A 21,494-nucleotide genomic window follows, 5' to 3' on the forward strand; every position below is an offset into this window, starting at 1 on the left:
TGAAACTAGAAAAGGATTGCTGAGAGTGGACGCCTAGACGAGACCTACCTCGACAGACCGTTCCTCTTGTGACCGTTGTTAGCTCAAGCTTCCCGTCTGTTCAACCCTTAATTCAAATGTTCAGATAGCACATTGCCCACCGTCCGCTGGCTCCTGTCAGTTCAGGACGCTAGCCCAACGATGCTCAGCTATGGAGAGAGAGAACAGCGCGGCCCCATATCTACTGGTGACATCGATGCTGCAGAGTGTAACCCTGACTGCATGTTCCGTCACTGTCGTGCTGTGGATGCCGACACAGGAACAGGGACAGGTCAGACGTGTGTAAGAAGTGTGCGATTACATAGAGAAAATGAGAATGAGGAGGAAGGGGTGGTTTGCATGGCCAGGGGGCCTGAAGTTAGAAGAAGGCAGGGCTTGGGCACAAGGGTGAGAAAACTCTGTTCTGCAAAGAGCAGTGAAGAGTCAAGTCAGTCCTGACTGAGGAGCCTACAGATGTGCCATCGTTCCAGCCACAAGATTTTTATTAAGAAAAAGAGCAATGGAGCTGTCCAAGCAGATTGAAGTTTAGGCAAGTTCCTGATTCAGCGCAGTGTAGAGAGGTTTGGTGCTTGAAGGAAGGAAACAGCGCATGGGGCCACATCTTACAGGGCATATTCCGCCTGGACCATGCTCACCTACTCATGTGTTCAACAGTGAACTCAAACTTACTCAGAAGGCATCACACAGCCCTTGAAGTAGGGTGGATAACTGCATTGTACATCATACCCTGTGATCCGCGACTGTTCTCAACCCCCGTGAGTCTGGTGATGATGCAGCAGGAGCGATTTGGGAAGTCTGTGCGTCTGAACATGACAGGCGGTTAAAGCCACAGAAGCAGTTGGACACTCACTTGCTTCTCATGAGCTCCGTGGAAAGAACGTCTGCAGAGAGACAGAGACACCACAGCTGGATGTGCCCCTTCGCTTCTCCTGGTGTCATTCGTTTCTGGACATTTAAAATTACGCCTCTGCTGCATCATCTAAGGACTTGATGTTTTCCATCCTGGGCTTTTCTACCTTAAATACATACAGCGAGAAATGGTATTTTTAAAGATGCCACTTGAGGACAAAGCCGAATTTGAGAAGATGCTTCAGCCCCTGAGAAGGGCTTCAAAGACAACTTCCAGTGAAGATAGAAATTTCAGGAGTTAACCTCATAGCCGTTATTTGTGGCCACTGAGAAGGGAGAGTGTGGACACAGAGGAACCCTTACCAGAAAGATTAGCTTCTGTTCTAATTCAGGAAGCGCAAAATCAGTAGTTAAGGCCGAATGAATACTCAGAAATAAATGGGAAACATTTTCTTTGGGGCAAGGAGCCTAGGGTATCAAATCCTTTTCAAGTATTAAGAAACCAAATACTTGTGGAGCTATGGTCTTCACCCATTTCCTAAAAGTATCCGCTTCCTTCTTGGGAATAAGAAGTATCCTTTATGTAGCTTTTTGTTCATATATTACTGTTTTGTGTTTTCACTGCCTCCCTGCTGTCTTCCTCAGAACCCCCTGGATATGTGGAAATAAGAAAGATAATAAGAGAGGATTTGGTTGCGGGGCAAATTCATCTACTTTCTTTGAAAAAGGAAATCAATAGAATTGTATTTCTGAGAACAAGTCCTATTCATAGCTGCCTTAGACAGAGGCGGCATTGTTCTGATAAGGAAACACCCAGCGTACAGAACAGGGATGTTTGCGGAATGAATGCAGAGACGAGCAGAAGCCTCTGCGGAGGACAGGCTCCAGACCTCGTGCCAGCGCCTGGCGCAGGTGGGTGAGCGACCAGCCGAGCAGCTCCTCTTTGGGTCCAGACTGGGCGTCCCTGACCCAGCAGCCCCGCGAGTGGACCGGCCCGCCTGCAGGAAGGCAGCGAGGCCGCGGGAGCAAAGGCTCTGCTCTGGACACGGGCAGACCCTCCGCGTGGCAGCTTAGCCGTCACCTGCGGTTTCTTGTTTCTTTCTCATGTGACGTGTTGGTCATTATTGAACAAGTGAAGACATATGAGAATCTAATTGGGAGAAGCAAGTATGGAAACTATGTGCTAACTCACAATAGCAAATAGTACTGGCAATTACATAAGCATTTGATTTTGAGCCAGACCAAGGAAGACACACACACACACACACACACACACACACACACACCTCTAATTCGAGAGTCATAATACCTGCTTAATTTTACTATGTTTAAAATTTAATTTTCTAAAAAAGGATGAAAGTATAGTTTACAATGTTGTTCCAATTTCTGCTGTGCAGCAGAGTGACCCAACCTCAGAAATCCACGAGCTCCCTTTCTCAGGGTGTGTCCGTCACGGCGGACACACGGCAGGTGTACAACCGATTGGGACCCGTTTCTGAACAGTTGCCGTAATCACCCCGTCTCGTGCCATAGGTACAGAAGATTTTTTTCTTTTGATGAGGACTTTTTCCTCGTCCTTTGTCTTTTTAGGGCGGCCCTTGCGGCATGTGGAGGCTCCCAGGCTGGGGGTCCGATTGAGCTGGAGCTGCCGGCCTGCACCACGGCCACAGCAAGGCGGGATCCGAGCCGCGTCCGTGACCTGCACCACAGCTCGCAGCAGCGCTGGATCCTCAACCCGCTGAGCGAGGCCAGGGATCAAACCTGCGCCCTCATGGTTCCTAGTCGGATTCATTTCCACTGCGCCAGGACGGGAACTCCTGACGAGGACTTTTAAGATCTCTCAGCAACTTTCTCCACAGTGTGTTTATCTGTTGTCACCAGGCTGTTGTACCCTCCTGGCTTATTTGTTTGAGAACTGGAAGTTCCTATAGCTTGGATCCCTTTACCCTATTTCACCTACTCCCCAGGCCTGCCTTGGGTAACCACATATGCTTCTCTGTGTCTATGAGCTTGATGGGTTGGGGTTTCACTTTTCTTTTTCTTTTTTGTAAATTTAGACTCTGGGTGTAGATGACATCACGCAATATTTGTTTTTCTACATCTGACTTAGAACAGTGCCCGTTAGGTTCCACCCATGTTGCTGCAAATGACAAGATTCTATTCTTTTTTAAGGCGAAGTAATGTCCCATTGTTCGTAACAGATATAATATGTACTGTAATACACACGTATTATATATACATTATACACACACACACATATATATATGCACACACACATATGCACACATACATGTGTGTACATGCCACATCTGTATTCTTCCATCCAATAGACACCCAGGTTGATTCCACAATAACTTATGGAGAGGTTATATTTTCTGACTGTCTCCCTACTTTGCAGGCGAGGAACACAAGGAAGAGAGAGTTTAAGGCTCCTAGTTATTCTGCTGGAACTCAGGCAGCCACGGTTTGAGGGGAAAGCTATGCTTCCAGCACATGCGCTGCACTGCGTAGCACTCAGCAGTTTCTGCTAATAACTTTTTGTATTCTTGCAAAGGGGGAAAAAACCCAAAACCAAAGCAAAATGTGAGCTGTGTCCATAAAGAGGTGATAATTGAGTGAGGAGACAACTGTCTAAATCCCATCGGAGATGGATGTGGGCACGCAGGCATCAGAGAGTTGTCTCAGATCGAACAGCCTTGCAGGTTGGCAGTGGGGGTCCAGAGGCAGGGGCTTGAGTGCTGCCACCTGCCATGTGTGACTCTCTGCGTCTCAATTCCTCGTTTGTAAAGTAAGATCAGTTATAAAGCCACAGAGGGCACACTGTGAAGGGCCGTGCCTGGAACCGTGCCTGGCACGGAGTAAGTCCTCAGTAAAGAACAGTGTTTCTTATTACCTATGGAACTAGAGACGTAATTAGAAATGCATGCTGCCTAATTAGGAACTCCACAGGCTGAGAGCATTAGAAAAAGATAGGAAAGTTAAAGAAAGCGCAACAAAATACTAGAGAAGAGGAATTTTGTGGGAACAAGCCTGGAGAAATACCCTCATGTCATGCCATAGGGATCTCGTGACTTACGATGGAAAGTTATTGGGGGGTCTTGTAGCATTTTTAAATGTAGCAAATGAAGGTGATTAAAACCAAACCTGATTTTTTCTGATCTTTTTTTCCTTTTTCTTTTTTTTCAGGGCCGCACCTGTGGCACATGGAAGTTCCAGGCTAGGGGTTGAACTGGAGCTGCAGTTATGGGCCTACGCCACAGCCACAGCATCGCCAGATCTGAGCGGCCTTCTGCACCCTACCCCACAGCTCACAGCAAAGCCAGATCCTTAACCCCCTGAACGAGACTGGGGATCGAATCTGCATCCTCATGGGTACAGTCGGATTCGTTTCTGCTGTGCCACAAGGGGAACTACTAAACCTGAATTTTTAAATGAACACTGACACAGTCCCATGGTCAAAGGTAGCTTTGGAAAGGGGGCGAGTGTCACGTGAAGGCGGTTGGTATGGGCCTGACTCAGGGCTGTAGAAGGAAACCCCCAGAGGACCCTCTCGAAGACAACTGTGAGACGCTGCAGCTGTAGGACGTGGTGCCCAGAGGGCAGACACGGAGGAAGAGCACAGAGGGCGAGATGTCTTTCCAGACTCAACGCCCTGGGGACCAGAAGAGGAGGTTGTCACACAGTGGACAAGCAGAGGGCAGATGGGTCTCTGGAGGAACCGGGGTAGATGCCGTGGAGACGTGCAAAGGGACAGCTACCCTTGAAGGGGTCCTTAGCTTCCTCAACATAGACTTTCCCTGGAATAATGGCTCTTCTCCTGCCCAGAAACTCCCAGGGGCTTCTGATCATCCTTAGGAGAAAGCCCAAGCCTTTAAACAGGACGAGGTAAGGCAGCCTCTGCGCCCTCACCGACCTCCCCTCGTCCTCCTTTGACCTTCCAAGCCAGAAAGCATCTCGGCTTGAACACGGCGATCCTGTGCTTGTCCCCATCTCAGGAGTTTCCCAGGGAGCTCCGCCGATTCTCTTAATAAGATGTCCACCAATTTTTGCATCATAGGTGTGTTTCCAAAGCAAGCAATTGCCCCTTGACCTCCCTGCTGTGGTCTGTTCTCCCCTGTACACGGTCTTTTGACACCGTATCGTGGATTTAACAGTTCATCGCTGCTCTGCCTTTTCCTGCCGTCCTCTGTTTCTCCTTAATCCCCATGCGGGTGTAGAGACCTGTGTATGTAGCCAAGAGCAGACTGAAGGCTAGAGAATAATACGATTTTTCCTCGATGTGAATGAATGAATGAATGAATAAACGATTCAGCATTCCAAGGGTCAGTCTGGTTGTGTTACTTATCATTTTATTTGTTTACCCACCGTGTTAAGGGAGTAAGTGAAAGATAATGGCGAGTTGATTCAGACATAAATAAACGTCTATAGCTCCAGGTTAAACCATTTTATCACCTCGCCAGCGAGTTTCCTTGGAAACTAGGTATTTCCGACTTTGGGGTGGCCCTCAGTTTGAATTTCCTGCAAGAGGCGAGGCTGTGTCCCTCATCCAGAGGGGTGCTCGTTGCCATCGCAGCGGGTTTGGCGGCGCGGGGGGCGAGCGGGCTCGTTCCGGGGTCGCAGCTGCGGGATGAACAGATGCGGTTGATGAGCTGTGCGGCGTTGCGGATTCTCAGTAATTGTTATGAGTATTGAAATGTGGCTGAAATGATACGCTTGGCAATATCAATTTCTGCAGCATCTTATTCGTGTTCATCACACTTGTAATCCTTGTTTATCCAGTTCACGGGAATTTTCCTTTTCCGACTCGACTCTGACGTCATTCGCCAGCTCTCCGGCTAACACACCGGCTGCGGGTGTGTTTGCTGGTAAATGATCACGAAGGGAAAATGTGAAAGGAAAGGCCCCCCCCCCCCAAACCGGAGAACCGAAAAGCTGAGGTTCGGGGAGTTCTTTCCATAGGGGTCTGATTCTGGAAAGACGGGCCGTTGGAACAAGAATGCTGACTGAGCGAAAGCTCGCTGGGCCTCGGGGCTTCTTAACTTAGTCGGACACTGCGGCCAACGAAAGCAGGAATCAGGTTGAGTCCGTCTGTGACCCGGGGAGCTGGGACTGGTAAATTGATTGCCGTCTGTATGGAAAACACCGACCGGCCAACATGCTCATTCCTGTCCGGAGAGGGGTGGCTAAGAATCCACCGTGTCCACTCTGGCGGGAGAGAGATGGCAATTTTAACGTCTACACCAGAGAGGAAGCACCGTCAGCCGCCTCCGGCCTCGGCGGCTGTTGGTTACCGTCGAATCCGAAGTCGCGCAGCCGCCGTCCGCCACGGCGCGGCTCAGGAGAGGAGGCTGTGGGCGCATCTCACCTGGACCTTGCCTAGTTCTTCAGCCCCCCCACACCGCGTCCAGTATTTTAACATCCCACTAAGTACTAGAGATGTCTGAGGTCAGGGGTCAAGGTAAAACGAAGAGAAGCGCGGACTCTGGGTTTTAGAAATTTATGGTTACTGAACTGAGTGACAGGATTACAGCACCATCAATGGGTAAAGGCTTGGTTCATAGACTCATAATTGCACTTCTGTTCTTGTGGGTCTCCAACCCCCCAGTCTTTTGCTTCCTATGAAGTGTTTTATGCTGCTGTTTTATGGAATTTTTAAATGTATGATACACAATATTGGTGAGAGTCAATAAGGTTATTACCAATATTAATGAGAATGTTAATAATATCTCCATGTGAAGATTACAGGCATAGTTGTTTAAAAGTTCTATGAGGGAATAAAATGAACTTATTTTGAAGCTTCTGCATGTTCATGTGTAACATATGTTGGAAATAGTCAGAATTGAGCAAAGTGAAAATCTGCTTTATGTAATGTCAACGTAACGAGAAAAACGAGACCAATGTTTCTAATGTATTTGGAAATATTCATTTTTTATTTTATTTTTTATTTTTGTATTTACTTATTTTATAACTATTTTTATTTTTCCCATTATAGTTGGTTTACTGTGTTCTGTCAATTTCTGCTGCACAGCAAAGTGACCCAGTTATACATATATATTTGTAAATTATTTTTCTCACGTTATCTTCCATCATATTTTGCTTAAACTGAGAAGCAAAGCAATTGGAAAGCTGGCAAACAGCAACCTGAACCTTAAGCCTAAGAAGCTTCTTTTCATTTTCTTTTTTTTTTTGGCCACACCCATGGCATGTGGATGTTCCCAGACCAGGGATCAAACCCGAGTCTCAGCAGTAACAATACTTGGTCCTTAGCCTACTGCACCACCAGGGAAATCCTGAAAAGATTTTTCTCTCTCTCTCTTTTTTTTTGTTTTTTTTTTTTTTTGTTTTTTAGGATAACCTCATTATGCCACATCATCCTTGTGGTATTGAAATGCTGTTTACTGTTTATAAGCTCTCAGTATGGACTCAGTGTCAAAAATTCTAAACCTTGTCCTATTGTACCATGGACTTTATTAGAGCAGTGTTAACATATTTGATGGGAATATACATAAGGCTCAAGGGATATATATGTATTTGTTTTCACCCAATTTTCATATTGTATTTTGTACCAGTGAATTAAAACCACAAAGAAAATTCATGAGAAGATAATTTAAGCAGAGAAAAGGCCATTTCAAAGGATAAACCAAAAAGACAAAGAAAAACAAGAGAATATTACACGAAGTTTAGTAGCAGAAAATTCAGATCCTAACCTTCCATAAATCATAGGCATCAGGCATCTGTGAGTCAGCCACCCCGTAATGAGAGCCTACCGTCACATAACTGTTTGTCCCCGCATTCAATTTCAACAGAGGGGTGTTATTGCAATATCCATGGTAAACTATTCATATATATAATCAGTTATAATATTAAAGCTTTTTTGAGGCAGCGTTAATTTAAAACATACAAACTGAGTATCAAGAAATATTGGTTTTTTTAACTTTATTTTGGGTAGCTATAACTCTATAAGGAAAAAAATTTTAGCTCTGGTCAAAGTGGGACAGAGAGCTGAGCCATGCCCTAAGCAATGGGCATGTCACAGGTGTGGATGAGGTGAGCAGCTGTGGTCTTGCTGCCACGTAACCAACAGTCTGTGCCCTGACCTTAATCTTCCCTCCCAAAGCCCAGCTTTTAGCAGCAACCCTCTCTCGTATCCACAACTCTGAAAGAAAAGGAAAAAGATAATACAAAGTTTCATAAATAGCTGATATAGTCGTTAAACCTTATTTAAAATGAGACAAAGCTATTTGAAATGTCTACCTTACTTAGTGTGAAGAGTCATACCTGCCTCTGCAGAAATATGGATGTCTAATTAGAGCCCCTTCCATCAATTCCCCATAAGAGCAGTTTATTTTATCTCTAAGAGCTGAAATATGATCTAAGTAGCTCTGTCACAATGCTCCGTATCAACTGTTATACATGGGTGCTTCTGCCTCTACCGTGAAGCACGCGCGTGTGCACACACACACACATACACACACACACCGCTTCCTTCAGATTCTAGGTTGCCTTGGAAGTTCTGTGAGAGCCGCACTGTGTCTGTTTACCTGCGTTGGGGAAGAAAGAACATATGCGTCCTTTGTGGCCTCCTTGGTCAGGACGGCCTCTGGAAAAGCTGAAGGTGATGCAGAGGAAAGAGCACTGCAGCCAAGGAACGTGGGTCCTGCTCACAGCTCTGGCCCTTTGCCACCTGTGTGGCAGTCATTTCAGTTTTATTCGTGTTCAATCTCTCCTTTGTAAAATGCACTTAATGACACCTACCTTAGGAGTTAGTGTAAGTAAATAACAGACAATAGATACATTAAAGTACTGAGACACAAGAGATGCTTCATAAATGGCAATGATGAAAAGATGGGGGTTTTGCCTTATTTAGTGAAGAAACAATTCAGTGAATACAAAATTAAAATCTGCTGTTTGTTCGATACGGATTGAATATGTCATGAAACGTTGTCTGGATGTCAGTAATTAATAGAAGGGATTCCTAGAAATACAACTGATCACTGCACATGTGCAGAGTGAATCATTCCGTCCTCTGACAGAGGCGTCTGGCCTCAGGACTCCAGAGGTTGGACGGAGATGGCACGAGTTAGGGACGGCTGGATGGAGGCACTGGGTCAAGACAGGAAACACTCCTCTACCGTGTAAACACTGCAGTGCTTCAAAAAGCCGCACATCCTAGTTCCCTTTAACCTTGGATAAACTAAAAGCGCACTTGCGTGTAAACACGATAAATGATGATGGAAAATGTTTCCGAATAACCTCCTCAGACATCCTGTCCAACCCGATGCCAAGAAACAAAAACCCTGTAAAAAGAGGGGTGTCCTCCGTTCCGCAACGCCGTATGCACCCAGAAAATGAATGCATTATTCCTGCTTTTTTAAGGACTGCACCCCAAGCATATTGAGGTTCCTGGGCAAGAGACTGAAGCCAAGCTTCAGCTGCAACCTACACCAGATCTTTTAAGCCACTGCCCTGGGCCAGGGGTCGAACCCACACCTCTGCCACGACCCAAGCCCCTGCAGTCAGGTTCTCCACCCACGTCACAGCAGGGGGAACTCCAGAGAACGAATGCACTGTTTTACGACGCGGATGGGGAGCCCCATTGGTGATGAGCACAACAAAGCTGGCACCATTGGCACTGAATGGTCATAATCACTGTTTATTTCAATTGAGCGCTGAACCTTCGGAATCACTTTTTTTTCCCCACAAGATTTCTTTGTAATGTCATTTTAACAAGTGGATTTAGTTATTGAAATTAAAGTGAGGAAAAAAGTAACTATGAGACGTGAAATTGTTTAAATTCCAAATGTACCACAGATAATTAGCCGTCCGTATAACTCTTTGTAATTCTAGAGTCGGTAAGGGATTAAATGCTCTCGAGAATGGATTCACTTGAAGAAAAACAAAGCCTCCAGAAGTCAGTTTTAACGTCCTCCCACTTGGGGTAGTAACAGCACCCACGAAATTGTCATGTCAGCAAGAAAATGTCTTGCTTCGTCGGTTATAAATCCTGCCGGTGGCACAGGGGTCTTAGGGAAGGTCAAGGTCAACGACTCAGCCGCGACTCAGCCGAGACGACCACTGTGGAGAGAGCTGCTGCCTTCCCCGCTGTAGATCTAACAGAGGAGAAATTGCCATCCAGAGAAGTGGAGACGCCAGGTCTATAAATCGTTTCACTTTATGATAGAAAGATACGTATGCATTTGTGTTTGGTGTATTCATGAGCTTTCCAAGCATGCCTGCCAAGCGCAAACATGCGCTGTTCAGATGTGTCCTAGATGATAGACTGGTCAATTGTTCAGATTTTCAAAACTTTGGTGTTTTTATTTTTTAATAATTTTCAGCTGACTATTTAGCTCATTGTTTCTGAAAAACGTTTAATATGCAAGGAGGGAGACGGTGTGGTGATACACACCCTTGAATAAAAAGAGCACCCTCTCTCTGCAGCCATGGTCCAGGAGAAAAGCCAGGGACCGGCGAGAAGGGGGCAGGGACCCACCCACGTGACCACCACCCACCCTACCGATGCTGCAAGCTGTGTTTGGACCCTTCTCCAGCATCAAGTGAAAAAGACCAAACTCCAGAACAATGTAATTTTCGTAATCCACACGTAACGCCTTCACTATAATTCATGTTTTAAGTTTGAAAGTTGATGACCATGCTCCCTGGTTAAAATGTCATGCAATTTAGATGTACAGAAATGGATTTTAGTTCAGGATTTTCAAAAAGAGAGAGAGAAAAATATTGCTTCTATGACATACTCGGTTTTAAAACGTGCAGCAACTGAGCCTATGAGGGTCTGATTCACACAAACGCTTGTGTTCAGCTTTCTCTTGTCGTCCAACCAGTCATTGCTGGCGTGCACCGGGTGGACTGCGGGGACAGCTGGGGTAGATGAGGCTCCTCCGGAGACCTCCGGATACACAAATCCAGGGGGCTACCACGCTCCATGGGTTGGGGAGGGGTTCCAGGATCGGAGAGCCTTCAGTGACCATCCTGTGATCAGTATTACTATTTTCGCTGTGAAGTGTTCATGTCTCACAGAGACCATAGATCTTTATCTCTGTTTCCATTGCCTGGCTTACACACCTTAACATTTTGCCTTACTTTTGAGAAATAAAAGCTAGAGACGGGGACGCCCTGTGTACGGCTCTTTCCCTTCAGAGAAAAGCGATACGGTGGATTTACGCCTCCTCACTCACGGCTTAATATTCCACGTAGCAAATGTCCATTTGCGTTACACATATTAGATGTATGTGACACATACCATACTATCACTCGTATTTCTACCTGCATGTATGTACTGCTATTGTGTTACATAAAGATGTACCATACGGTTCGTGTTATTCAGCAGCCTTTATGTGCTTGAGGCCGACACGTGTTAATACAGGTCATCGGATTTATTTAAGTGCTGTGAGCAATTCCATTTTAGAAGTATGGCTCAGAAATTAGCCATTCACTCATGGATAGAGCATCGCTTTTTCTGACTTTTCTTCCTTACAAATAATGTTGCCAAGAAGAGACTCATCCACACCCTCCAGGAGCCTGTGCCATGGTGTTTAGGATCATAACTAAAATTGGGAGTACCGGTCACTTATGGTTACTTCCACCTCTCCTCCTTACCGTGGTATTACGCCAACTTCTAAATCATCGCCAGTTTCACTTCACGGTTTACGTCTATTTGCATGAGTGCCGTCAAGGTTGGGGCTTCACATCTGCTCAGAAGCCATTTGGCTCTCTGCTGTCTTGATTAGACTATTGGAGATCCATTCCTGTATTCATGAAATATTCTCATACATTTTCTTTTAAAAAGTTCTCATTAGTTTCCCTTGCAATTTTGTAAATGTCCCTCTAGTTTCTTTTACCCCCATGGCCTTTTAGATATAAACTATATGCAGCAATTAGATGGATTTCTATGAGATTAAATCTGTTTAACAATGCTTTGGTGCCGAGAAGCAAGGCTGGAGAAGAGTGAATATTTGTCACTGTCCTCCAGAGTTTAGAACTAATGCAATCATCAAATTTTAGGTGAGAGGAGTTCCCGTCATAGCGCAGTAGTTGACAAATCCGACTAGGTTGTGGGTTCGATCCCTGGCCTTGCTCAGTGGATTGAGGATCTGGCATTGCTGTGAGCTGTGGTGTAGGTTGCAGATGCAGCTCGGATCCCGCATTGCTGTGGCTGTGGTATAGGCTGGCAGCTACAGCTCGGATTAGACCCCTAGCCCGGGAACCTCCATATGCCATGGGTGCAGCCCTAGAAAAGACAAAAAGCCAAAAAAAAAAATTAGGTGAGAAATTGTGGGGTGACGAGGGTGGAGACAGCATCAGAAGTGTCCAGATGTGTGGTCTGAGAGGGGAGAAAGTGGGCAGCTGGCTTTCCTCTAAGTGCCCTTCCCCATACCTTCCAGCGCCTCTGCCAGGTTCATCTAGGGAGATGCCCTCTTTCCGCCATGGAGCATCTTCTGGCGATCCAGCTTGGGAGCCCAAATTGGCGGGTTGCTTCTCCAGTCCCAGCTTTCTTTTTTTGTGCCATGCAGTCCTCTCCACATATTACTGAGATTCTATTTCTGAGTAATGTGACTATAACAAAAATAAAAACCCTCAGATTTCTCTTCCTAGATTGAATCTTAAATTGCCAAACTTCTTTTAATTTAATTTTTATTAGAGTCTAGTAGACTTAAAATATTGTGTTAGTTTCAGGTGTGCAGCAAAGTGGTCTCTGCCCCGAGCAGTTACTGGAAGAAAAGAACAGGGCTTCTCAGCCGTCTCTGCTGACCAGTGGCCCAGGCTTAGGAGATGTTCAACACTGCCAATTTCTATAATTTTTCACATTTATTTTTTCTGGGAGAAAATTCTAGATATTTTTCTTGACCATGTTGATGGCTTACCATACTGTCCAACATGCATTTTTATTCCATGTCAAGAATTTTAGGTTTGCCGTTGCCTTTCCTTGCCATTTTGGTGGGTAATATAAGCCTCTTTTAACCGTGTCTGTGACTTTCGCCTTTGCAGAAGCCCTGTCTTCATTGCGGTGCATATACTGAGACCCCATACGTTTCACTTTTCTAGGAAATGTTCAGAACTATGTCTTGGTTCCTACGCCCCCAGGATGAAGACTTGAGCTTGCTTGTGTTTTAGAAAACATCTTGTTTATTTTTAAAATGTGTATTATTTTCTTTTTCATTTATTCAACCTATCATAAATACTTGGTGTTTATCGTCATAACTAATGATTGCTTTGTGCTAAGTCCCGCCTTTTGTTTTTTGGATGTAGCCAGAATCCTCTTTTTAAATCCAAAGCTGGGAGGCCGTGTTGTTTAGACATAGACACACACTTCAATCTCATTATGTGACGTGCTCTCAGACAATAAGACTTAGCCACATTTGGTTCTCCGACACTCCCAGACGTTGACACAAACATATAGTACATATGGAAATGTACTTGTTCCTATTTTTTTGTCTTCTGCCCCCTTCATGCATATTTGCTAAGACGTAATTCTTCTCTGATCCTCCATCTGCCAACTTTCAGCCTTCTGGTTTCTGTGTGAGGCAGGTCAGGGGGTTCCAAATGCCACATTTATGCTGCAGAGTGACTATTCCTTTTGGATTTTTTTGGCAGAGACCATAGGTCTCAGGGTACACTGAGAAGTAAATGACTATCCTTCTTGAAGTAGATAGGACTCAAAGAGTATTCTTTTTTGTTATAATTTTTACCTTAATTCTCATGGTCATACACGTGGTGGGCTAGGTTCCTTCCATATTCTCAGAGTAGGTTTCATTTTTATGTTCATTTCTGGTGTTGTGTGGTTTCCTCTTGTTATAGACTTTAACCCATCTTCATTTAAAAAAATGTTTTTGAAGGGAGGGTCAGAGTTAGGTTTAAGAGAAGGATAGAAGTTGAGCTGGGACCATTAGCTACACATCATTTCAACTCCAGAGCCAACATTTAACCCCCTAAGAGTAGAAAGGGATGTCGAACTAGGCTTCATGAGAATTTAGACTCAGCTGCATATTCAGTTTAAGTTAAACCAGAGCCACAGTCATGGAATAGTGGACCATAATTTTGTTGTATTAAAGTATTATTCCATAACAAATTAAAAATTAAAAACACATTTTAACAACTTCAGAGTAACTTAGTGAGTTGCAGTGACAGCATGCTCAGATTGTACCTTCTCACTCAAACTGAAGGAAGGATTTGATGAAATCTATAAAGCATTCCAGCGAAGTAATAATCTTCCAGAAAAACTGGCATACATACATTTCATATCATCTTCTGATACAGCTAATAACGCAGTAACTCAGCCTTTGTCATTTACATCTTATCTCTTTTAACACTGTTTCTATAGAACTTATTTTTCAAATATTACATTCTAACACTCTATGTTGGCATCTAATTACCTGATAGAAATAAAATGCTTTAAGGGTGCAGAACAGGTACGTTGTGGCTGAATTTTCTAGAAGGTTTTCTTGAGTTTTAATTTGCATGAGTTAAGTACAATGCAGACTTTTCTTTTGCAAGTGAAACAGATGGGTAAAAATAATTTTGTATGAATTTAATGACTGTTTTAAATAATTGCTTTACAGTGCTCTGTATATTTTTTCACATAAAAATAAGTATTAGATTGATACTTAGCCAAATTCCACTTTTCTTATTATAAGTATGTTAATGTTTAGTTCAAGTTCTGACTGGTTGGACAGTTAAGAAGAAGATGAGTATTTAATGATGGTTAGGATGCTAAATAGGAACACTTACAGAAAGTGTGGCCACATCACCATTGCAATACAGACTGACTTATGGTAATTTTTAGCTAATGCTTTTGCCCAAAACTTAAACTAGAAGTAATCCCTGCTGATTTTCCCCTTAACAGTCTGTTTCACTTTGGCTTTTATTTCCATAGTAACCAGCTAGCCCAGAAATGTTCTAACAGTTCTGCTGGCTTCAAATCTCTTGCCAAATTGTTCTGCATAAGGTGCTAGCATTAGAAAATACTGTGACTCAGCTTTCTATGGAGCTGTGTTTCTGACTGATGTTGAATATTCTCCATCAAATTTTCTTTCTCTTTTTTTATTTCAAAAATGTGATATTAAAATTAAAAAAAAACTTTTGTGAATTAATCATATTTTTCAAATTTAATAATGCTTCTGCCTATGTTTAATATGCTAAGTATCTTCTAAGCAAGATAAATATGCTCCATTGAATCTTTGGACATTTAACATAACACAGACTATTGAGAATTCATTTAAAGCAAGATTTTTTTTTTTTTTTTGGCTGCAGCCATGGCATATAGAAGTTCCTAGGCCAGGGATTAACTCTGAGCTGCAGCTGCAAGCTATGCCACAGCTGCAGCAACACCAGATCCTTAACCCATTATGTCACAGTGGAAACTCCTAAGGTAGGATTTTTACACTCTGGAAATCATATTAAGTGGAGAAGAAAATTATAAAAATAATCATTAAACCTTGAAAATATAGGCTATACAAATTAGTCTAGTTTAATAAAGGAGAGAGTATTTTATTTTGGAATGGAACCTCTGCAAAAATGAATATTTGCCAGGAAGAAAATTTGGGAGAAGATATTTAAGAAGAATAGAATCAGAGAAGACAAAAAAAATCAAATGGAAAAATATCTGAGTGTTTTTGGAAAATAAATAGTATAATGTGCCTAAAGCAGAGAATGATTGGAATGCTACATATTTGGAATACTTTTTAAAAACAGGGAGTTCCCATCATGGCTTAGCAGAAACAAATCTGAGTAGCATCCATGAGGATGCAAGTTCGATCCCTGGACTCATTCAGTGGATATCCAGCATGACCATGAGCTATGGTGTAGGTCACAGATATGGCTCAGATCTGACATTGCTGTGGCTGTAGGGATGGTACTAAAAAGTGAAAAAAAAGAAAAGAAAAGAAAAATTAATACACAGAAACCTGAGTTAAAACAGAATCAGGAGGCCAGAATGGAGAGCTCTCAATCCCTACAATGAATGCCAAACCCAGCAGGAAAGAGATCCTCGCCTGGCAGGAGCTCAGCCAGTGAGAAGCTATCACAACCCAGCAGGAAACACCTCTATACTTGGAACTCTGTTTTCCAGATGGACTCCATTTACTACAGCCTTCACTTCCCATCTCCCTCTTCCCCTCTTTAAAAGGGTCCTTTCTCTGCAGTGGGGGGACTTTCACATGGATCACCATGGTTGCTGACTCCAAATTTCAATTCTTTTTGACCCCAAATAAAACTTTTTTTTTTTTGAGAAATAACCAGCAGCCTCTGTTTGCTGGTCAACATTTTGGTGGCCTATATGGGGACCAGAAAAGCCCCCCAGGGGCAGGCAGGTGAGGGGACAGGTGCAGTACTCAAGTTGGGTTCATTGTCATAGCCTGATTTTCTTGGGACTCGGGAGTTTGAGGGAAAGTCTTTCCTCTGGATCCCAGCTTCTGCCCTTTCTGCATTCTGAAGCTCTCCCATGGTTATGTGCCATCTATTTTAAACTTTCATTATTCCAAGATTCAGGCTTTGTTCTATACCTGAATACTTGTTTGGCATTTTACCCTGACTCCTCTGAAATCAGGCTGTTCCAAAAATAGACCTGCCTAGCCTTCAACCCATTCCTCTAGGAACAGGGTCTGTTTCACTGAAACTGTGCAGTTAAGCCTTCAGCCTGACTCCTTTAGGACAAGACTTTTCTTTTAGAACTGGCTGGCATTTGGCCACAAGGCTGAGCTATTGGAGCTATAAGCCTTTTGAGCTATTTAGGTTGTTTGAAAATTATTATTTCACTCTAGAGAAAAAACTCTGAGAAACAGCATCCCAGGTACTAGTTATTTTGAGAGTCCCCCCCCCCCCCCGGTTACAGGGATCCTAGCCAATTTTATTATAAAAACTGTGGGCTTGTTTTTACACATTTCTAACTAAATGGACCAATCTAATCAATGGTGATATGGAACATCAGTGTTCATTATGGGAAACTCTTGGAATCCTCCAACCTACTTTTCTTTAAACTGAACAACCATAGTCCTATGATCTCTAAAACTGAATGGAACACCTATTTTGACTGTTATTTTGAGGCTTCTAAATATGAGCTGAAGCCTAAAATTGCCTCTCTGTCAAATAAGACTTTAAGATAAAGGGAGGCAAAGACATGATTGAAGAAGGATGAAGTGGTGTCTGAAGCCTTGGGCTCCTCCCCCTAGTCTTTCTGTCTCAGGCTTGACCTCTGATGCCATCTTCCTCCTTCCCGCCTACACCTTCTCTATAAACTTCAGTTTCCCCAGATCCATTATCTCACTGAATTTCCTTTTTTATCTAAAACTCTCCAACACCTTTTAATCTGAACCTATCAGATCTATCGTTTTAAAATTGATCCTTCTGTGGGCCAAGAAGCACTTTTTAATTTCTTACATTCCCTTGACTAAGGGGGAACTGTGAGCCATGGTCAAAGATTCTCACAAAGTAACTGATGATCCTCCTAGATTTACTGAGGAGCTACTATTGTCATTCAAATGTATTCACCTGTTTTCTGACTCATATTAACTGGCTCATGTGCTTGTAGGTGAGAACCAGGCCCAACACTAGATGAAAACTGCTAATCGGCAAGATCCTGAAATTCTTTAGGATTACAACCTGGAGACCAGCCAACTACTTATGATATGATCAGGTTCAGGGAACCACTAGAGAACTTCAAAGAGCAATTCCTAGGGCTTCTCCAAAGCTTGTCATCTGGAAAAAAAAAAAAAACTGGGTGCACATGGAAATCTGATGAACCTCTTTGTGACTATTATAGTTAACTTCCTGTAATTTTTAAAGAAAAGCCTACCCTTCCTTCAGATGTTGATTCCACCCAAATACTTTTAACTCAGCATTTATAAGCTGAACCAAAGTATTTCCCTTCTAGAAACAAGGACTGGATGGAGTTGGGAACAATGTTGTCTGCAAATTCAGTTAATTGGTAATCCAGCTCTCTTGCACTCTAGATGAGTCCCCTCAAAGGGGTCTTCCACAAAAACTATTCATCTTCACCCCTGGCAAATGAAGTCTCCTAAATAAAACTAAAACCCTTCTAGGGTCCACTATTGTTGAAAACATCCAGGACATTGGAACTGAGATTGTTACAAATCTAAGCACCTCAGACATCTCCAGCATTCCAATAAACTTCTCCAATATCCTTGCAACTCTCAACAACAGGATTCCAAGAAATTACAGGGAATCGCCTCAATCCTCCCTCTTAATTCATGTACAGAAATGTTTCTCCAGATTGGGGTGAACTGACACTACAGCCACACTCTTGGTGCTCAGCCCCTCTGCTGTGAAGCAGCCCCTGCAGCAGAGGATAACATATCTCAAATAAGACGGTCTCTAGTTGTTCCTGTCTCTGGACCTAATCCCTTTTATTTAGGTCTTTTGAGAGATACCTACCATAGTTTCCTCAGCCCCTAAACATTTACTAGGCTGAGACTTCCGAGAGAAGTATCACACTGAATTTTTTTTTCCCAAAAGGAAGAGATAATTCTAGAATTTCATAATAGTCATCAAAGCAATCCACCACCTAAAATGAATGGTCCTACCATATCTTTTGTTTGCTCCATTTATGATGCTCTGATGATTCTGGAAACACTGATCATTTGTCCCTATTGAATCAGCTACCACTTCCCTCATGAGAAAAATCTTTAAACTGATGTTGGCAAAATTCACAGTCCACCTCCCTTCAAGATTGAAATAGACACCCCCCCCCCAATTCTCTTAATCAATCTCCTACAAGTAAAGAAAGTATAAAGCCCATGATAGTTACAAGGCCCAAGTTCTCATTTTCCCAAGTACTAATTCCTTCCACTTTCCTGGTGAGAAAACCTAAGAGCTGAGGGTGGAAATTTTGCTGTTGAAGACAAGTTTTCATGCCCAATGCACAGTGAGGCCAACAAACCATCAGAGTTTGGTGCAGGGAAATGTTTCTTAGTCAAGGGGGCTCCAACCTGGAAGGAAGATGGGAGACCTGGACTCCTTTCAAATCCATCCTGCAGGCTGGCTGGGCACAAGGGTTTTAAAGCCAAAAAAGTAAAGAGGAGGGGGCCTTGGTGATATCAGCTTCCTGATAGGGCCTCCATGGCACACTTCCTGGCACCATGTTGTGACTTGATGCGTCACTGGCGACTGTGACTGACCTATAGTTTCCTGAAAAGCCACTGGTACAATCACAGTCTTGTGACCCCTTAACTTCTTTCTGGGAGAGATTAAAAGCAATGCTACAGGCATTTTATTCTTTACTTAGAGCCTACATGAAGGGGTAAGAATTTCAACTCCCCATCAGCCTCTGCTGTTTGCTTCAAGACTATTTGGGCTTGCTGTCCCTCTGCTTCTGTGTCCCCTCATTTCTCTAAGCAGCAACTGTTTGAACCTACCCTTCTGGACTCAGGGAAGGCCTGCAAACAAGAACTGGGGGATATGGGAAGGCGTTGGTGCGTGGGAGTCCCCCAGGGTCCTGCGTCTTTTCCATGTGTCACTTGGACAAGTGTCACATGATGAACAAGTTGGTCACTTATCAACACCGCTCTTCCTGACCCTCAGGCCTCACTAACATCCCTTCCCACCAGAGGTAAATTCCTTACTGTGATTGGGTGATTGGTGTACACAGAGCACAATTTAGTACTCGGGTTGATGAACTAGCCAATACCTTCCCAACTCTGGGAAGAAAAACAATTCGCCTAGACAGGGTTTTACTGAGAGTCCTTCTTATTTCTCACAAATCCTGAAACTGATCTGGATGACATAAAATTCCCTAGAGGTTCTGCAGGATGCAAAGAGTGGATGATTTGTTCTCCTCAGGCTTCCCTTCAGGAAGACAGCATCCATTTGCTGATGTTTTTAACCTTAAGGGGATAAAGGTCATCAAGGAAAAATTGCAGTTTTCCCCAAACCACATTCAATATATAGGACGTTTGATAACAGAACAATGCTGCCCCAGACAGACTTCCTGCTTTCCTAAATTTCCTCAAACCCCAAACTAAGCACCACCTGCAAATTTTTCTCAGGCTTGTTGATTATTACTGGAATTGGGTCCCAAATTTCTCTCTCAGGGATAAACCTCTGTATATTTTACTCAACAGTAAAAACCCAACCCAATTTTATAGGAGAAACTGGTGACATGACCAGTCATGTCATGCCTTGGATAAGTTTGACAAACCCACCTGTTCTTGGGCATCTCAGTTATCAGATCTCTCCCCCTCTTTTTTTTTCTTTTTGTACATGAAAATGAAGGGAATGCCTCAGGGTTCTCATAAAACACAAGGACCACTATTGACTCATGGTTTATAATTGCCAGCAACTGGACTCTGTGGCATAAGGATGCTCTCCACTGCCATTGAGCGGTATGCACCCACAACCCCTTTGGTTAAGGCCACCAAGAAAACCATTGTGGGAGCCCCTTTAATGATCTTTGCTCTCATGTGGGAGAAGCCTCCTGAATTCTCATTACACTCAACATTCCTCATCCAGCCACGGCAACTCTCATGATGTCCTTCTGTTAACTGCCCCTCCCATAACTCTTTTAGGTTGTAATTCACCTTAGTCCTCTACTTCTGTCTCCTGTCACTGACAAAGTCCCTCACAATTGCTAAACACTGACAGACCAACTCTTGACTCCTTGTAAAGATATACATGACACTCCAGTCTCTCATCCCTTGAAGTCGCTTGATTCACTGGTGGTGACAATGGCAAATATTGTGCTGGATACACTGTTGCAACTCTTTCTGATGTGGAGGCAACACTGTTACCTACAGCTACTTCAGCCTAAGGCCTGGATTATATGCTCTTACCCAGCACTGTACATTAGCCAGGGGCACAACTGCCAAATTCATATACATAGTAGACATTCTTTCAGAGGAGCTCATGATTTGAAATGTTGTGGGAGCAGTGTGGCTTCCTTACTCCCAGAGGAAATAAGAGTTTTTAAAATGGCCCCTATGTTCAGGAATTATTGGATATAAAGTTTAACCTACTACTGGATCTATTATTAAGATTCCAGGGCATTCTGAACTTGAGCCTCTGGAAGCTAAGGGAAATCACCTTGCTGATAGTTCTGCAAGGAATGCCCCCCTTCAAGAGACCAACGGCAGTGAAACCTCTGTTATGGTCCAAAGGAATATTTCCCTAAATGATAACTTAGAAAATCTGCCTAGAAAAGGACATTTATTGGCTTCAGAAAAGGGAAAACAAGATTGGAAATTCAACAATTGATGGCTTAGTAAAAAGAGAAGGCTCTAGTTTGAACAAAATAACAACCCAGTCCTACAGGAGACTCTAAAATTCCCAGTCCTCATCACTGTACCTGCATTAAACCATTGGTCTACTGACGAAAAATCAGAGCCTTCATGAATCAGTACTGTGGGTGACATGAACAAGGCTGCAAGCTGTGCCTACCTCACTTGTCTCACTTCTGTGAAATACAGTTTGGGGAAGCCTGCTCATTCTACTCCTGGATTTTTTTAACTGCCTAATGAATCATGTGACTTGTGGCAAAGGTTTTATACAATCTAATGCAGATAAATATGTTTTAGTCGTCATCTATACGTTTTAACACTGGACTGAAGCCTTCTCTCGCAGACAGAATTCTGCATTTTATG

This window comes from Phacochoerus africanus, chromosome 11, assembly GCF_016906955.1.
Source record: "Phacochoerus africanus isolate WHEZ1 chromosome 11, ROS_Pafr_v1, whole genome shotgun sequence".
Classification (NCBI taxonomy): domain Eukaryota; kingdom Metazoa; phylum Chordata; class Mammalia; order Artiodactyla; family Suidae; genus Phacochoerus; species Phacochoerus africanus.